This window comes from Gossypium hirsutum, chromosome A13 (genome assembly GCF_007990345.1).
Source record: "Gossypium hirsutum isolate 1008001.06 chromosome A13, Gossypium_hirsutum_v2.1, whole genome shotgun sequence".
NCBI lineage: Eukaryota > Viridiplantae > Streptophyta > Magnoliopsida > Malvales > Malvaceae > Gossypium > Gossypium hirsutum.
Window position 1 is genome coordinate 23237434 of NC_053436.1, and position 18635 is coordinate 23256068.

General features: G+C 36.5%; 1 non-coding gene across 1 annotated transcript; it reads left to right on the plus strand.

Annotated features, from left to right (window-relative positions):
• The first annotated feature begins 3603 nt into the window (after positions 1-3603).
• LOC121213389 (small nucleolar RNA R71) lies at positions 3604-3710 on the plus strand. The gene has a single exon (XR_005908770.1). It is a non-coding gene; the product is annotated as a small nucleolar RNA R71 (small nucleolar RNA).
• The last annotated feature ends 14925 nt before the right edge of the window (positions 3711-18635 follow it).

Consider the following 18635-nt stretch of genomic DNA (forward strand, 5'->3'; position numbering starts at 1 on the left):
CAAAGGCGCTCGAGGAGGTCACACCAGGACCCTTACGCTTTTTCAAAGTGGGGACGACTACTTTAGATTTGCATCGTGTGTTGGTCAGAATGAACATAAAAAAGTAAGAGAATATATCAATAAATAAGGGAGCGCCTAATTAAAATTTCAGGTAGGCCTAAAAACAATATACCCCTAAATAATAAAGAAGTATGAATATCTAAAACTAGATGACAAAAGGACAACTAAATAATTCTCAACTAAAAACAAATAATAATAAAATACAAAACAATGGACCCATAACCAATGAGCAAGGAATTGAAAATAGTAATTTGAAATAAATCAAAACAGTGAGATAAACAATATAGTTTTAAGTAAACATGAGAATGAAGGCTAACGTATTCGTACTTCAACAAATAGAAGAGAATGACATTATTAAGAAGATGAATAAATAATGAAGAACTAATTATCATCAACTAAATACCACATAATGAGTAAGCTAGAAATAAAATAATAAATAATGGCTAGAAATAAAATAATAAATAAGGAATAAAGAAAACAAATAAGAAATAAATAATGAACATAAAAATAAGATAAAGTAAAAGTTAAAAGAAAACAAGAAACCGACAGGGCAGTAGTTGGCGACACAGTGGTTGTGGTTTGGCAGTGCGGCGGTGGTGTGGTAGTTCAAACGAGGCTGGTTTTGTGGGATGTGCGCAGGACAAGGTAAGGGGAGAGGATGAAAAGGGGAAAGGGGAAATGAAAGGGTTTGGGGAAGGAAGAAAAGAAAAGTCAGGTGGGAGGACAGGGGGTTCGGTTGAGGGAGGGGAAAACAAAAGAAATAAAAAGACAAGAGGAGAGTGATAGGTGGTGCGGTGGTAGCCGGAGGATAGGTTGCGGCGACGGCTAGTGCTATTGGACTTTTAGGAGAAATAAGACAAAAGAGATGAAGGTTAATTAGGGTTTGGAGGGTTTTATGGGGACACAGTTGTGTGTACACATGGTCGTGCTACACGCCCTTGTGGTTCGATTTCCAACTCGTGTTCCTCTAGGAAAGTAATAGGCCACTTGTCACACGGCTTAGGACATGTCCATGTGTCTGGGCCGTGTGGTTCACATAGCCGTATCGCACGGCAATGTGCTACGTCGTTTGCTTTTCCCACGCCCGTGTAGCCTTCCATATGCCCGTGTGTCTGAACACACGATCGTGTGCCTCACCCGTGTAGCTCTCTAACTTGTTTAGAAATTAAAATTTTGGCTCCACTTTTCACACAGCCTAGGACACTTCCATGTGTCTAGGCTGTGTGGTTCACATGGCCGTGTTGCACGCCCGTGTGGCATCTTTTTAACCTGTGTCTCTATCAATATTTGGGAAAATTTAGCTCCAAACTCAACACGGCCAAGGACACACCCGTGTGTCAAAGCCATGTGGTCCACATGGCCACATTTCATGGCCGTGTAATTCATTACTTCCCTTATGTTAAGCCACACGGCCTAGGATACACCTGTGTGTCCAGGCCGTGTAGGTCAAAAACCTGCATTTAAACAAAAAAAAAGTAGACTAGTTAATGGTGTTAGTGATCAAGTTACCTCCCGAGAAGCGCTTATTTCGAGTCTAAGCTCGACTTACCTCTATTTCGCATGGTCACGGTGGATCACAGAGTTGAAACTCCTCTTTCTCGCTGTCAATCCCGTTATTTAAATAAGGTTTAAGTCGAGTATTGTTTACCTTAAAAGTGTGGAAATGTGAATGGGTTACCTCGACTGTACTGTATGGAAAGACTTTGAGTACCGTAAAAGGAGTCACTCTATTTTTGTTGAGCTCTGTAGTGATCATTCGAGGGTCCTTTTTATCTAACCAGACTTGGTCTCCAACCTTGAATTGATTGTTCTTTCATTAGACTCAACATTGTGTTGCTTTGGCTCCTCCTTGCCATGTGTCCGCCATTCGTCTAATTCATCGATCTGAAGCCTTCATTTTTCATGAGCTGTTCTAATATTGTTGAATGAACTAGAATGTGGCTCATTTGTATTACTTAAAAATATTTCCTGCAAAGAGGGTTGAACCACAAGAGTAGGCATATTATCAGGATTTAGACAATTACCTTCATCACTCAATGTTTTGACCGAATCTCGAGCCTGAAGTGTGATGGTTTCGTCACCTACACGAAGTGTTAGTTCACCTGTACCAACATCTATGATAGTTCTAGCAGTTGCTAAAAATGGCCGACCTAGAATTAAAGGTAAGTCACTATCCTCATCCAAGTCTAGAACAACAAAGTCGACTGGGAATATAAATTTATCAATCTTAATGAGTACATCCTCAATAATACCCCTAAGAAATCTAATAGTTTTATCTGCCAATTGTATACCCATCCTAGTTTGCTTAAGTTTCCCAAGATCTAGTTGTTTAAACATTTTATAGGGCATGACATTTATACTTGCCCCTAAATCAGCTAAAGCATTATCAACACTTAAACTATTGATTAAACAAGGAATAGTAAAACTCCCTCGGTCTTTTAACTTGCTGGGTAGTTTATTTTGTAGAATCGCTGAGCAAACTGCGTTTAACTCTACATGCGACGAATCGTCTAACTTCCGTTTGTTTGCCAGAAGCTCCTTTAAAAATTTAACTGAGTTGGGCATCTATGAAAGAGCTTCAATAAACGGTAAGTTAATATGTAACTTTCTTAAAATGTTAAGAAATTTACCGAATTGTTCGTCTGTGCGGTCTTTCTTTGTCACTTTAGGGTACGGCACGCGAGGTCTTTATTCTTTGCTCACTGATTTCTGTTTAATGTGGCTTTCACCACCCTTGCTATTACTTACCACGGTTTCTTGCCTTGGTTCTGGTTTGGACTCAACTAACCCTTCTTCATCTCGACTAGTAATCGCATGGAGTTGCTCTCTTGGGTTAGTCTCGGTGTTGCTAGGCTAGCTGCCTTGTGGTCTTATTGAGATCAGCTTAGCAAGCTAACCTATTTGAGTCTCGAGACCTTAAATTGATGCTTGCTGATTTTTAAGTGCTGTCTTAGTATTCTAAAAATGAGTTTCTAATAGCGAGATAAATTTTGTAAGCATCTCCTCAAGGTTCAGCTTTTTCTCCTGTTGGTAAGGTGGTTGTTGAAAACCTATAGGGTGTTGTGGCCTTTTGATTCCCTTGACCACCCCACGGAAAATTGGGATAGTTCCTCCAACCTGCATTGTAAGTGTTACTATGAGGGTTATTCTGAGGTCTAGAATTGTTACCCATATAGTGGACTTGTTCACCCTCAGTGCTGGGGTTGAAGGATGGATAGTCTGTGTTATGCGTCCCTCCTCCATTTGAATCACACCTTATCATTGGATGTACCTGATAAGAATCATACAAACCATCAATCTTTTTATTCAGTAGTTCTACTTGGTTAGATAGCATAGTGACCGAGTTGAGGTTAAAAACACCAACTGCTTTTGTTGACTTCGTTCTCATGACTTGCCGCTGATAGTTTTTTAGTGACATTTCTTCAATAAATTTGTAAGCCTCTTCAGGTGTTTTGCTGTTCAAGGTTCCACCGGTGGCTGCATCAATCAGTTGCCTTGTTGAGGGGTTCACACATTTGTAGAAGGTCCTGTAACCATAAAGGTAACCCATGGTGAGGGCACCTTCTCAATAAATCCTTGTATCTCTCCCATGCATCATAAAGTGTTTCTAAATCCATCTGCACAAAAGAAGAGATATCATTCCTCAATTTAGCCATTTTAGCCGGCAGAAAATATTTAAGTAAAAATTTTTCGGTCATTTTTTCCCAAGTAGTGATTGACCCTCATGGTAACGAGCTCAGCCACTGTTTAGCCTTATTCCTTAATGAAAAGGGAAACAACTGAAGGCGAATGGCATCGTCAGAAACACCATTGATCTCAAAGGTGTCGTAGAATTCTAGAAAATTTGCTAAATGAGTGTTTGGATCCTCATCTTGCAAACCATCAAATTGAATAAACTGTTGTATCATTTTAATCGTGTTAGGTTTTAGTTCAAAATTATTTGCAGAAACAGCAGGTCTAACAATATTCAATTCAGTTCCTGTTAAATTAGGCTTAGCTGTAACGCCCCGAATTTGGGGTTAGAAGTATTAGGCCTTAAGTATGGGCCAATAAGGAGGTTGTATATAAGTATTTAATTGTGCAAGGAAATGACACAATTAAATGTCTGCTTTGGTGGTTAATGGCCTCTAGAAGTGTTGGAGAAATCTTAGGTTCAAACTTGCGCTTTAGCAAAAATTTTGGTCTTAAGTGAATAACACCCTAGATGCTTGATGAAGGCCTTTTAAATTATTGTGGTAAATAAATGACACATGGAAGCATGTGGTCTAGTGGTTAGGGCACCATTAAGGTTGTAAGGGATCTTGGTTTCAAGTCTTGGCTCTTGCAATTTATTTTGGTTTTCTCTTAATTGAATCTGGATGCTAGCACATATGTCTTAAAGTTAATTATAGACGTTTTTATCACAAGAAGAGCTAGTGGTGTGGTGGCAAGGTAGCGCGTAAGGGAACCTTAAGGTCTGAGCTTCGAGCATGTCACGGCACAAATGAGGTATTTATTTTGTATTTGCGTTCGGCCAGTGGTTGAGTTGTAGTGGAATTCTAATGGAGGAGGTTGTTGAGGAGAGAATTGAGGAATGATCATGGAGAGATAAGGGGAGGATTATGTGGTGAAAATCATAGGGTTTGATTGGAGGTGGTGTTGTTCAGATTTGAGACTCCTTGGAGTGTGTATTCGGTACTATGGGGGGAATTTCCTCTTTTCATTGGGTGGTGCCCAATAGGTATAAAGGGAGGAGGGCTTTTCATTTTTGTTTTGGTAATTTTTCTCTTGAGTTTTGCTGTGTTATCTTTTTGGTTTGGTACGTATTCTGACCATTCGGGCCTTCCTTCTCTTAACCTTACTTTCCAATCATTTTTTCGAATACAAGTGAGTGTGTGTCAAACTCTTTTTGAACCTTTCCCTTTTCTTATTCACATTTCCTCTTTGTCGATTCTTCTTCTCCCTTTTTCTAAACCGAATACCTCAGACCTTCAACCTCTCTCTTGGTTACCGAATATTCTATCTGGGGATCAACTCTACTTCCGTCTCTCCCTCTCTTGCTAGGTGATAGCCGAACATCTTGTGTTCTCCTCTCACCTTCTAAAAACTCTGCCAAGTCGACCACAGCTTTAGCCGTCACATACTCTCTTCTTGTCACTCCATTTCTGTTGCGAATCTACCATTACCTTTCTCGTGGATACCAAGCCGAATATTGGTGGTAAGGAATTAAGTGGTATTTTTGGTTACTTTGTGGTTTTCCTTTCTAAGATTATCGTTACTTCTATCTAATGATCTTCCTTTGGTTACTCTCTTAGATTGAACGCTTTATTCCACTCACGTGTGCCACTCCTTAAGTCAATATTCAGTTCTGGGGGATACTGTAAGTTGTCCTCTGTCTTGCTCAAGTTGTTATTGATGGGTGTAAACTACACCCTTAATCAACCCTCTAACGAAATCGGTCATTATGCAGTTGGTGGTCAATCGACAAGTGTGGGAATCTAGCCAAGCAATTTAAGGGTTGAGACTACACTTCTGTTTATCAAGGTTAGTGGTATGGGCAGTATAGAGATTCAGGGTTGTGAATCCTATGTTTAACGATTTAAGGACTGATTGACTATTTGGATTGAATCTAGGTTGGTGATTTTTGCAAGGGTCGCTTGAAGGGGTGTAACTGTACACCGTAAATTGTTACTATCGAAAAGCCAAAAAAGGTGTGTAATCACACTCTTGTTGAACTGTAGAATGGAATAATGCCGAAAAGCCGGAAGCATGGCGTATGATGCCACATGAGCGTGCGATCGCACGTGTGGTGAGCCAAGCTCATAGAACGTGGGCCCGCGTGGGTAAAATTCGCAATTAAACGGGAAATAGATAGACTTGTCATGTTACGCACATGACCTAGGTTGTTTTGGGCCTCGATGGACTAAAATGGGCTGTGTGGGGCCAATGGGCTCGTGGGCCCACACGAATAAAATCTACGGTAAGAGACTATTAATGAACTGGGCTATAGTGTACACATAGTCATATCTAATTTGGGCTAAATGACCACACGAGCGTGTGTGCCCACTTGGGCCGAGTAATGGACCTTAGGCCACTTCCACCGTTATGTATATTTAGTTTACTTGTCACTCGAGGCGACGATAGACCATCTGTTGGGATGTTAAAACTCCAGTTTATAAAATTACTAAAATACCCCAATTTTTAAAATTACCAAAATACCCTTGTAGTGAAAAATGACCGTAATGCCCCTGTAAAGTAAAATGACCATAATACCCCTATAGGATAAAATGACTATGATGCCCCTGTAAGGTAAAATGACCGTAATTCCCCTGTAGGGTAAAATGACCGTAATGCCCCTGTAGGGTAAATGACAATTATGCCTTTATATTCTGTATGTTTGATGTGTTTATGATTTACATATATGATTGTACTGAGTATGACTTTGCATACACGTAATATTTATGACATGACATACTGTATGGAGTTGGGATTCTGATTTGGAAGAAGTATTGTACTAGTGGCTTTGCCACTTTTTTATTGTTCTAGTGGCTTTGCCACGTCATCTGATAATAGTGGCTAAGCCACGTTTACTGTTATTAGTAGCTTCAATGCGTTACTATTAGCAGCTTCGCTACGATATTGGTTTGTTGGTTGGGTGGGTCGATTTAATCCCCACATGGTGTGTTGGTTGGTACGGGTGGCGTGCTGGCTAGATTTGGGTGGGATGCATAATTGCATATCTACATTGTACTGTTACTGTATAGAGCTAAGGCCCAGGATGTACTATTGTTGAATATGGCTCTGGCCCAGACTGTTACTACATGCACTATTTTCTGTTTGACTAATAAGGGATTACACACTGAGTTTTCGTAAACTCACCCTTTCTTTTAACTGCGCAGGTAATCCCCAGCCTTAGACGATTTGGAGCCGTGAAGGACTCGGAGGTGGCATACATGATTGCAGTTGATCTGCAACATGACTTTATCTATTTTAAATTTCATATTGGGTTTTTGATTTTGTAATAAGGCCATTTGAGGGTTTAAGTTTCAATTGGGTTTTCGATTATACATTTTTAAACTGCTAGTCTAGGTAAAGACGAGTTTTTAAAACAATTACTGTTTTCTAAAACACGCATTTTAAACTTCATCGACTTGAAAAGATTCTGCGTTTTTAAATCAATTTAATATAACACTGATGGTTAATAAGTTAACCGCTTGATGAGAACTTTTGCTAAATAATAATAAAAGGTTTTAAATTCAGTAACGGACTGAAAGACACTTCGATGTGACACGCCAGATTCGGCCATAACGTCTAGGCCGGGTCTGGGGTGTTACATTAGCATAATCATACATAGTACGAGGAGTAGGATTCTGATTTACTGGATTTACAGCAATTACAGGAGGTAGCGGATTGTTTGAATTGTCTGCCTTCTCTTCGAGTATATCAGTCACGTCCGCTTGCTCTTCCTATATATACTGTAAGCTTCGCCTTATTTCTCTTCAATTTCTGCAAGCTGTGCTTTCCATCCACTGTCAAATAGCAAAGGTCCTGACGAGTTCCTTCCAGTCATAAACTAGAGATTACTGCCAGAAGCAAATAATAGGGAGATTAGAAGAGAAGTGAAAATTAAATCAAAACAAAAAGTAATTTGCAATAAAAAAAAGGCTAAAGTAATAAAATTCAAGTGTTCCTAATATCTTAGTCCCCGGCAACGATGCCAAAAACTTGATGATCGTTTTACGAAACACTAAACTAGACTACGATCACGACTAAGGTAAGCACACCTTTCGAATGGTAGTATAGTTATGGTGAGTCCAGAATATCGTATCCACAAGGACTAAAAGTACTAGTATTAACTTTATTTCTAATATTTAGCCTAAAATATAAGGGATTTGTTTTAATCTAAAAATTAACTTAACTAATTAACTAATGAATGCGACGGAGAGTGAAGAGAATAATCGAATAAACCAATAATAAATACAGTATCCAAGGAAGAATCCAGCTAGACTTCACGTATTATTAGATTCTGAATCTAACGATTTATTCACTTGTCTTATGTGACAGCCCTAAAGTGACCCTAGTCGGAAAGCGGTTTCGGGACTGCTAAACCGAGTCACCAAATTATTTGAATATGATAATTATTGTCGAAAATATGTGAATATGAATGTGTGAAAGTTTTAAGCTTCGATTTAGTAAATTGCATGTGAATTTAGTTAATAGGACTTATGTGAGAAAATTTAGAAATGTGCTAGGCAAATGTAAGTGGCCTATTAATGCATGTTATAAAGGTGATGGGTTTGCATGTCAAATTACCCAAAATTTGACTAGTGGCCGGCCATGTTATGGGATAAAAGGTATTATAAACCTTTTATGTTAGTGTTTTATGTTAGGAAAAATAAAATAAGGAGCATGGGCAATAAAATAATAATGGTTAGTAGGATGATGAAAAAAAAAGTTCTCATTTGTTACATTCTTGACCGAAAAAAAATCAAAGGAAGGAGGGGAAGAAAAGGTTGAGGAGGTTCGGCCATACTTGTATCTAGATTAAGGTATGTTTGATGATGTTCCATGAGATGCATGCATGTTTTAGTTGTTAACTCGAGTTCTACCTAGCCCATGGTTTAAATCTTTGCTATGTGATGGAGATGATATTCAGCCATGGGTGTTGTCTTCTTGGTTGGTGTTTGATGTTGTGGTGATGATGCATGAAGATGAGTTAAGTTTCGGCTAAGGTGGATTTGTGTTGATGTCATTTGCATGCTAAATGTGAAGCTTTGTAATGATACATGTGATGGTGGATTGATGGCTCTTGGATTTTCTTTTTTAGCATTTTTTTTTAGTTAGACATTAGGTTTTTTGTTTGACCCATGACCAAAATTGAAATGGTATGGTGTCTTGATGCATTCGGCCATAGTAGGAAATATGGTGGTTGTTCATGTTATTTGCATGAGAAATGGTAGTAAGGTGAAGTTCAAATATTAGTATTTGATTACTAGTGTATATATGTGTATTAGCCGAGTTTTGAACTTGAAACAAAATGGTATGTAGTTAATACAAGTAACCATATTTGTAGGAAGTATTAAGCATATAATTGGCCTCAACATAGACATGCATATTCGGCCACATGAGATAGATTGGTGTTGCATGTATTCGGTTAGGGGCAAGCATATTGATGCTTTTATCTTGACTTAGATAATCGGCTCAAGGAGAATTTGTTAAAGTGCTTAGTTAATTGATATTAGGTTAATGATGTGTGTATTCGGTCATGAAGGTGCACATGAGGAAATGTTAGATTAATTGTATTAAATTGCTCAATGTGATTAAAAATGCGTATGACCACTTTGTATTTGAGCTAAAGGTGGCCATATGACCTATCAACTCCTTGTCATATTCAGCCATAAGCTAGCATAATGAGACTTTAATAAGCTAAATTTGCTTGAATTAGCTCAAGAGCTTAGAGGACCAAAGTTGGACAAGGGAAAGGAAAAAGTGATCGAATAGCCGCCGAAATCGTTCGACAACATCCGAGGTAAGTTTTTGAGTAATGGATCTTAGATTATGATTCGATTAGATTATGTTTTAAGTAAATTAAAATCATGCTCTTTGTATGTAACTATTGAGCCGAAAATGATAATGCTTGATAAGTGACTTGTGTTTGAATTCTAGTTATGAAAATGAAATATAGATGTGTCATGATTTATTGATATGTGCATGGATATTTGGATGATAACCGGGCTAAGTCCCGAAGGCATTTGTGCTAGTGACTAATTCCGGGCTAAGCCCGAAGGCATTTGTGCGAGCTACTATATTCGGGCCAAGTCCTGAAGGCATTTGTGCGAGTTACTATAACCGGGCTAAGTCCCGAAGGCATTTGTGCGAGTTACTATAACCGGGCTAAGTCTCGAAGGCATTTGAGCAAGTAGCTATATCCGGCTAAATTCCGAAGATACTTGGTTTGGGAATGAGCGATCTTGCTGTAATAATTTCAATTAATACGCTCGTAAAATCCCAACGATGAGGTACGTTTCGTATATGCATTGGAGTAGTTGATTCCTTTTAAATATTATTCGCTCAGTCAATTAATGAGCTTCCGGCCTTTGGTTAAGTTGATCCCTTATGTGTGAATCTAAGGGTTGGAAATGTGAAGTAGGACTGATTTTTGAGAATATGTGTATATGAAATTATCCGTTTAGTTATATGAATGCTATACTTCAGTTGTGCCTAATTTCATTGCTCAAAACTTACTAAGCATTAAATGCTTACTCCGTTCTTTGAATCTCTGTTTTATAGATTTTGGTTCGTCAGTTATCGGACTCGGGATTGTCGAAGTCGAAGTCGTCCACACTATCAAAGCCCCTTTGGTACACTTTTGGTTGAACTCTAAAAATGGCATGTATAGGACTACCCTTTTTGTTGTTGGTCATGTACCCTTTGGTTTTGTATAAATTTGGATAGCCATGCGAAAATGGCTTAAATACACTTTGAGCATAGCATTATAATCGTTTTGTATGTTGTTCATTGAGAGGTATGGAAATGTTTGGTAACGATTAGCCATTGGAATGGTTAATCATGATCATTTTGGTGCTTTGTATGACAAATTCTAGTTGATTCATGGAAAACCATGAAATAGGTAAAGTTTACCTTAAAAACAGATGCTGACAGTAGCAGTGGTGTGGATTTTAAAAATCATTAAAAATAGTAGGAATGGAATTAAATAGTTAATAAATTATGTAATCGAACCTTGATGAATCTAATTTCATATGGAAGAAACGAAAAGACCATATGAGTTGTATTTTAAGAGATATTTAAGTTTTCGTGGAACAGGGCCAGAGCGATTTCTGGATCCCCTGATCTGACTTTGGAAATTCACTATAAATTGACCAGAGATAATTAGAGGTCATTCAATATATGTATAGATTCCTTTTTGAGTCTAGTTTCGTTAGAAACAAAAGGAATAAGTAATTAAGCCCTGTACAGGAAGATATATAAGTCGTAATGCAAAAAGGTCAGAGCAGTCGAACCCTGAAACCGGGGAGACTTTAACTAATAAACTGTACTAATTGGCTTGACCAAAAATTCTAGAAAACAATTTGTAGATGGATATATGAGTCTAGTTTCAGATAAAATTTATGAAATTGGTTTCCGAGTTCTGGAACTCAAGATATGATTTTTAAGGTAACAGTGACGCAGTTAGCCAGCTTGTCTGGAAATTTTTAAAATGGACTGTGAAAATCAACGAAATAAGTCCGTAAATACCTCGTGTTCGACTCCAGCAACGGTCTCGGGTACGGGGTGTTACATCTTAATCACAGAAATCCCTAAATTATGTTAATATCTCTTTCGAGACTAAAAACAACTGACTCTAGGTTGATTAATTGAAATCTCTTTCCAATTAAAACCCCTATTGTCGCATTAACTCGATCTATGGATTCCCTTATTAGATTTGACTCTAATCCGGTAGATTTATGTCGCCCTATTTCTAGGGTTGCATGCAGCTCTACTCAATTATGGTAGATCTACTCTAAATAGGGACTTTTGCTCCACTGAATAAGTACATCAACTTGAATTAATATCCTAGAAATATTAAAACAAGAATTAAGAAAACATAATTAAGAACAAGAATAAGTATTTATCATTAAATTCAGAATATTAAATAATAAGATCCATCTTAGGTTTCATCCTTCCTATGTATTTAGGGAGTTTAGTTCATATTGTAGTAGGAAAACATCTTAAAAATAGGAAAACAACAAAACATAAAGGAACCCAAAAACTTTGAGAGAGAGAAATTTGATGGAGATTTTCAATCTTGAAGATGATCCTGCTTCCGAGTTGAAGCCATTGGCATTCTTCGAGTAATTCCTGTATTCTCCTCCGCGTCCCCCCTTTAATCCTTTTCTCCTGTCTTTAAATAGACTTTGAAATGCCTAAAATAGCCCCAGAATTAGCCTTTTCTGAGTAGAATTAAAATAGGACTCGACAGGGACGCGGCTGTGTGGCACGCCAGTGTGATGGTGCTCAGGCTGTGTGTAATTCTGACATAGTTTTAAGTCGACACAGCCATGACACACGGGCATGTGATCTACCCGGGTGTCTCACACGGGCGTGTGGATTACGCATGTGGAAGTGTCTGGGTCGTGTGTAGCACTGAAATAAACCTATTTTGTCCATTATTGGCCTTTTTCTTTCACTTTTCGTTTTCCTATGCTTATCTGGATATAAAACATGAAATTAAAGGATTAGGAGCATCAAATTCACTAAATCTTATGATAAATCATCCAAAAATATGCCAGGGATTGGATTAAAATATGTTACTTTTGAGGTTTATCAAAATTCCATTATAAAACACCACTCTGGTGAGGGGGTGAGGTCGTAGGGCCTCCGACTCGACTCCTATATACATATACATGTAACACAACTTTCGTCATCATAGCAACATCATCAAAATCATATCATTCATTTCAGACAAACTGACATTCATATTCGTTTTATGCCAACTTTCTAGTTATCTCATTTAGACAAGTACACTTATGCATGCACTCTATGAATCTTGAATAACTTTTCTCGTCGCATTCACTTAATTAAACATATCAAGCACATCATATCATATGAGGGCCAACAAACATGGATGAATATACATTACAATCGAAAATTTGATTTCGCACATCATCATATGCATGTCATTACAAACATGTAAATCAATCCAAGCAATTTAACACTTAGACTATGTGAATTTGTCAACCATATTCATTCAAATAGGTATACATGAACATTCCTTCCATCTATATTTTTGATAAGTTATCTAAACACATGCTTTCACCCGAGTAAATCAGCCATATACATCATAGAATCATCAACTAAACATAAATAAACTCATTACAATATAGTCTTTTATCTCATTTCAAGGAACCATTGCAATCCATCAAAATTTTAATGTCCAATTGGAACAATGTCATTTTATCCGTAGCATGAAGTTATGAACCTTGTTCGTATCTTTCTGAGTTTCAACTCATCACCACGGCACTTCATTCAAATACTTTGGTATTACCATCAACATAGTTGGGTGTAGCTCGGTTGGAAAGTACTTTTGTTCGAGCAAGATAGTTCTCATTCGTGTCGGGAGACATCACACTATCATGAATCTGTGGCATGTATAGCTAGACTCTTACACATGCTACGTTAGTCCGGGAACAGACTAAACCATAGCTCTGATATCACTAAATGTAACACCCCTTACCCGTGTTCGACGTCGGGACAAGGTATGAGGCATTACCGGACTTAAAGATACACATACATGCAAAAATCGGGCCATAAAATTTCTTTTTAATTTAAAACTTTTCATATACATGCATAATGTCTTATACACGGGCCTACAATGCCCAAAACATGCATTGAAAGTAGTTAGGGACTAAACTGAGAACCTTAGAAAGTTTTGAGAAAACTTAGAAAAATATTTTCCGTGAAACAAGGTCAACGCCTATGTGCCCAGGACACGCCCGTGTCCTCAAGTCATGTAACTCTCTGACTATGATGTCAGCAAACAAAATTTAACCACACGGCCAAACCACACACTAGTGTGCTAGGCCGTGTCATCCACATGACTGAGACACTCAGCTGTGTCTCTTCCGGTGTGGCTAACACTTAGGCTATTTTTCAAGCCTTTTGTTACCATTAATCCCTCACATCTTTACACACATCAAAGTTATACATCATGGCATCATTTTAATGGTTTAGTAGACTTCACTAAGGTGTATTCTTAACTTTAACATGCTATCGTTCGCAAGTTTCACATACTCATATAATATTAAGTCTAGACACATTAATCTATATTCATTAACCTTGTCAAGTGACCTTATTTAAACATTCAGCATTCATGTTCAATCATCATCGTCTTATTTCTATACCATACAATTACTTTATGGCTATAACCATTTTGATTGGTCATGAAGCATTTATCATACATACATGTCTTAACACCAATCATGCAAGTCCCACAAGCATAAAAACATCATCGCATCGCAAGCATTAGAACTTATCATGAATAACTAGGCTTACAAGCCACAATACATCTCATGGCTATATACAATAAATCAATATAAGCCAATACATTTGGCTAATCATAACAACATCTATCATAAAAACTAGGTCCCTATACATGCCACTCACTTGAAGGTGTTTAGTACACATGTGTCAATACTCCAAAGGTGATGGCTTGATAGTATGATGCTGCCTCCGATGATCTCCAACCCCGAGCTAACCTGACAACACTAAAGAAATGGAAAGGAGAGAGTTTTTATATCTTAGTAATACCGTATGAAAATAATAAGCAATTTATCAACTTGTTTCTCAAGGTAATACAACCCAATTTGCATTTTTACTTATGTTCAAGTCAAGTTGTTTTCTTGAGTCATAGTTACTAAATCATTTATATCTGTAGCTACGGAACTCTAAATTAAGATTTGCTAATTTTCCTTGAAACTAGACTCACATATCTTCTTAGCATAAAATTTTCAGAAGTTTTGGTCTAGCAATAAGTACAGTTTATTCCTTCAATTTCCCCTTTTTTGTTGTCTGATAGTTCCGATCCCCCTTCACTAAAAATTAATTATCTCATAATACGGAACTCGGGTGATGTTCCCATCTATTTCTCTTAAAAATGGACTTATTAATAATTCTAATAATATAAATTATAACCCATAATTATTTTTGTAAAATTTCCAATGATTTTCTCAAATCAGAACAGGGGATTTCAAAATCATTCTAACTCTATCTCACAAAAATTTAAATATTTCATAGTATGAAACTCATTTGCTTACACCGTTTATTCTATGTGAAACTAGACTCATTTAAATTTAATTTCATATTTTATTCAGCCTTTAACTCAGTTTCCACAATTTTTGGTGGATTTTTAAAATCAAACTATTGCTGCTGCCCAAAACTGTTTTAGTGTAAATTTATGATACTAAGTTTATCACACCTTATTAATTCATTTTCACCACATTGGTAAAAATACATGTTTATACATCATAATTATAGACCTATATCACAAGGTCATCACAAAATCATTCTCATAGGCATGACTTACCTATTTACATACTCACCAAATGTACATAATAAACTGAAATCATTTGTCATGAGTTTGGCATACATACCTGAGTTACTCAACATGCTTATATACTTACTCATATTCATTCCTTATTAATCATACAACATGAATTGAATTCACATCTCATCAATTTCATGTAAGTACCTGTACCACTCACAACATGGTCATAAGTTCTTTCATTTCTATATATACCATAAATCTCCCGTTGAACCATTTGGAATATTATAGGATATTCAATAGCCCCAAACATGGGATAAGATGCCAATGCCAGGTCCCAGACATGGTTTTACACTGGCTAACACATTAAAGTCGATGTCATGTCCCAGATAAGTCTTACACTGACTTTTATTTATCGAGGCCGATGCCATGTCCCAGACAGGTCTTACACTGGCTCTCATCTATTGGTGTCGATGTCATGTCCCAAGCAGGTCTTACACTGACACACAGCAAGCTAATGCCATGTCCTAGACAGGTCTTACACTAGCTTGTATATCTCGAGGCCGATGCATGTCCTAGACATATCTTACACTAGCTCTCGTCTCAATGTCGATGCATGTCCCAGACATGTCTTACATTAGCTTTCATAATGTGGCCAATGTCATGGTACGAATATCCAAGTCTATTCCAAATGTTAAACTGGAAGTCTTTACTACATTAATTTCTCGACATGCATTCTCATAATCACAATTAAGCAATTCGTGCAATATTAATTCAATAATACATCATATCAATATAGTTGCTGGAAACACAAAAATTTACACACTTTTTCATACCCTTTTTAGCTTAAATTCATCTGAATTCGTTTAAATTCTTGTCGAAAAATAATTAATTTTTATAAAATAATTAAAGTGCACTTAAAATATGAACATGTTGAAATTTAGTTAATTTTTTAATTATTTTTGATGAATTTTGGCTATTTTTGATAGATTTGCACAAAGGGCGAAAAATGGCTCGACAGACACTGCCAAAAGCACAAAACTGAGAAGCAATTTGAAGTATCGAGGCAAATTAATTTCCAGCCTAATACGGTCCAATTATGTGTATTAATTCATAATATAATTAATTTTAATTTACACCCAATTTAATTTGGGCTAAATAAATTATTATTAATTAATTATGGAAAAAGTGGTCTAGTTGAACCGAATTGATTGAACTGGACCGGCAAAGGATTGGGCAGCCCAAAACCGTCCATATGCTGACCCAAATCAGCCTATTATCTGATTAATTAAGGTTACAAAGAAGCCCTTGAAGACTTGTCAAATTTGCATTCAAGCCCCTCCATAATTGGTGGCTTTATGGATTTGGCCTAAGCCATATTTAGCAAAGTTGAAGCTATCAACTTTGACACATAGATGGCTGGCCAAAGGGTGGCTCTTTGGCTGCCATTTTTAGAAAATTTTAGCTGCCACATTCAGCTATAAAAACCCCCATTGGCTGATCATTCAAAGCACACCTCAATTCATTCACATCTCTTCTCTTCTCTTTCACTTTCTCCTCTCATTTCTCCATTTCAAGTCCCTTGCTCTTGTGCCGATTTCTCCTCGAAAGGGTTATTCTTCAGCCATTTTGGAGAAACATTGAAGTGTTCATAGCAGCCTTGATCAGTGGGGACAACAAAGAATGAAGACGGAGCAACCTAATCAAGCCACGAAAAAACACCGGATTTGATTCTTGTTCCCTATCTCTTTAATTTTTGTTGTTATTATGATGAACATATTTATGATTATTTATGTTGTTGGAATGGTTAATTTAATCAGCTTATCTTGAATTTAATTCCTGTTGGTTTGATTGTATTTTATCTGTTTAAATTATTAAAATCGTGTTTTTGCTGTTATAGGCCTCAATAAAATACTTGATTAAGTAAAATCATGCCTAAGTTATTCTTGCATTACAATTGTAAGGTAGCTAATGAATTAATTATTTAAACGGATTGAAATTGTAATTAATGGACACAATACTTAATCAGTGCATGTTTATTCTTCTAACGTAGTTGCAGGCTAAATTAGCAATGTATCTGGCAATACACTTGCCTTGCATAACTTGCAAGATTATTGTGATTAAATTGTTTCAAGGTAAGGATTCCTTGTTACCTCACGTAGTCTTTTATATGCTCTTTAGATTTTATTAATCGTATGAATTGACATAGGGATATGCAAGAGATTAGTTCAATTTAATGAGGACGTATGTGCCATAACATGTTTGCTTATTAAAATCTTTTTAATCGTTTGAATTAACATAGGGATATGTTAAGAGATGAATGGATTTGTGTAGGTGAATATGTTCATAAGTTAGCAAATTACCGAGTTGTCGTGAATTTATTCGTAACAACATAGACATGAGTTTAATAATTCTAAGTTAAAGAAATGTAATTAAATCAACACAATTATGTCATCTTGATTAAATCATATTTTGAAATCATGCATTTAAGATTTATTTCTTTAGTTTACGTAGTTTAAAATCTTAGTTTTTAATTACCCCCTTCAAACAAAATATTTTTCTTCACTAAAGTGTTTTAAATTGCATTCATAAATAATCCTTTTTACAGTCCCTGTGGGTATGATAACTCAACATTTACTTGTCATTTTATAATGTATTCTATCATCACATGAGTGTCATTAACTTTCAACATCACTTTCTCATACATAACTCCATCAACATATAATTCAATACAACTATAACAAAATAGATTTCAAGTATATTAAATATAATATAGATAACATGCTTATTTAGTCACATGGACTTACCTCAAATGCAATTTCGACTAATTACTCCATTTTAGTCCATAACCTCGTACTTTTCGATTTAAGCCCAAATCTCGATTTTCTTGATCTAACATGATGAAATTCACTCAATTAATCATTACATTAATTAAAACATTCTATAATTCACAATTTGGCAAAATGATCGTTTTGCCCTTAGACTTTACAAAAATTATGATTTTGCCCTTAGGCTCGTAAATCAATTTTTATCGAATTCCTCCTTTACCAAGCCTAGCCGAATTCTTTTTATAAAATAGCAACTCACAATTTCAATTATTTCACACATTTACAACTTATTATACAACTTTACAAAATAGCCCCTTTTAAGTGTTTTCATGCAAACTTCTTTCACAAAAGTTGTTTATTACACAACCAAGGCTCATTTTCTTCCATAAAAATTCAGTAAATAACATAAATTCTCTCATGTAAAAACCCTATACTTTCAACCATTTTGTAAAATAGTCCCCCCATTAGCTAGCTCATGCTACAAGGGTCCCAAAAGTGAAAAAATCATCAAGGAAAGTCATCAAAACCACTTACTTGCAAGAGAACTAAGTGGCTGAAAGTTTAAGCTCTTAAAACCCCCTTGTTTGCTGCCATTTTTGGTGGGGAAGAAGAAAGATAAAAAGATGATACCTTTTGTTTTATTTTATTCTATTTCTAGTTAAAATTAAGTCACCAACCACACCAAATTTTGACTTTTCTACTTTCTTTCTCTCTATGGCCTGCCAAGC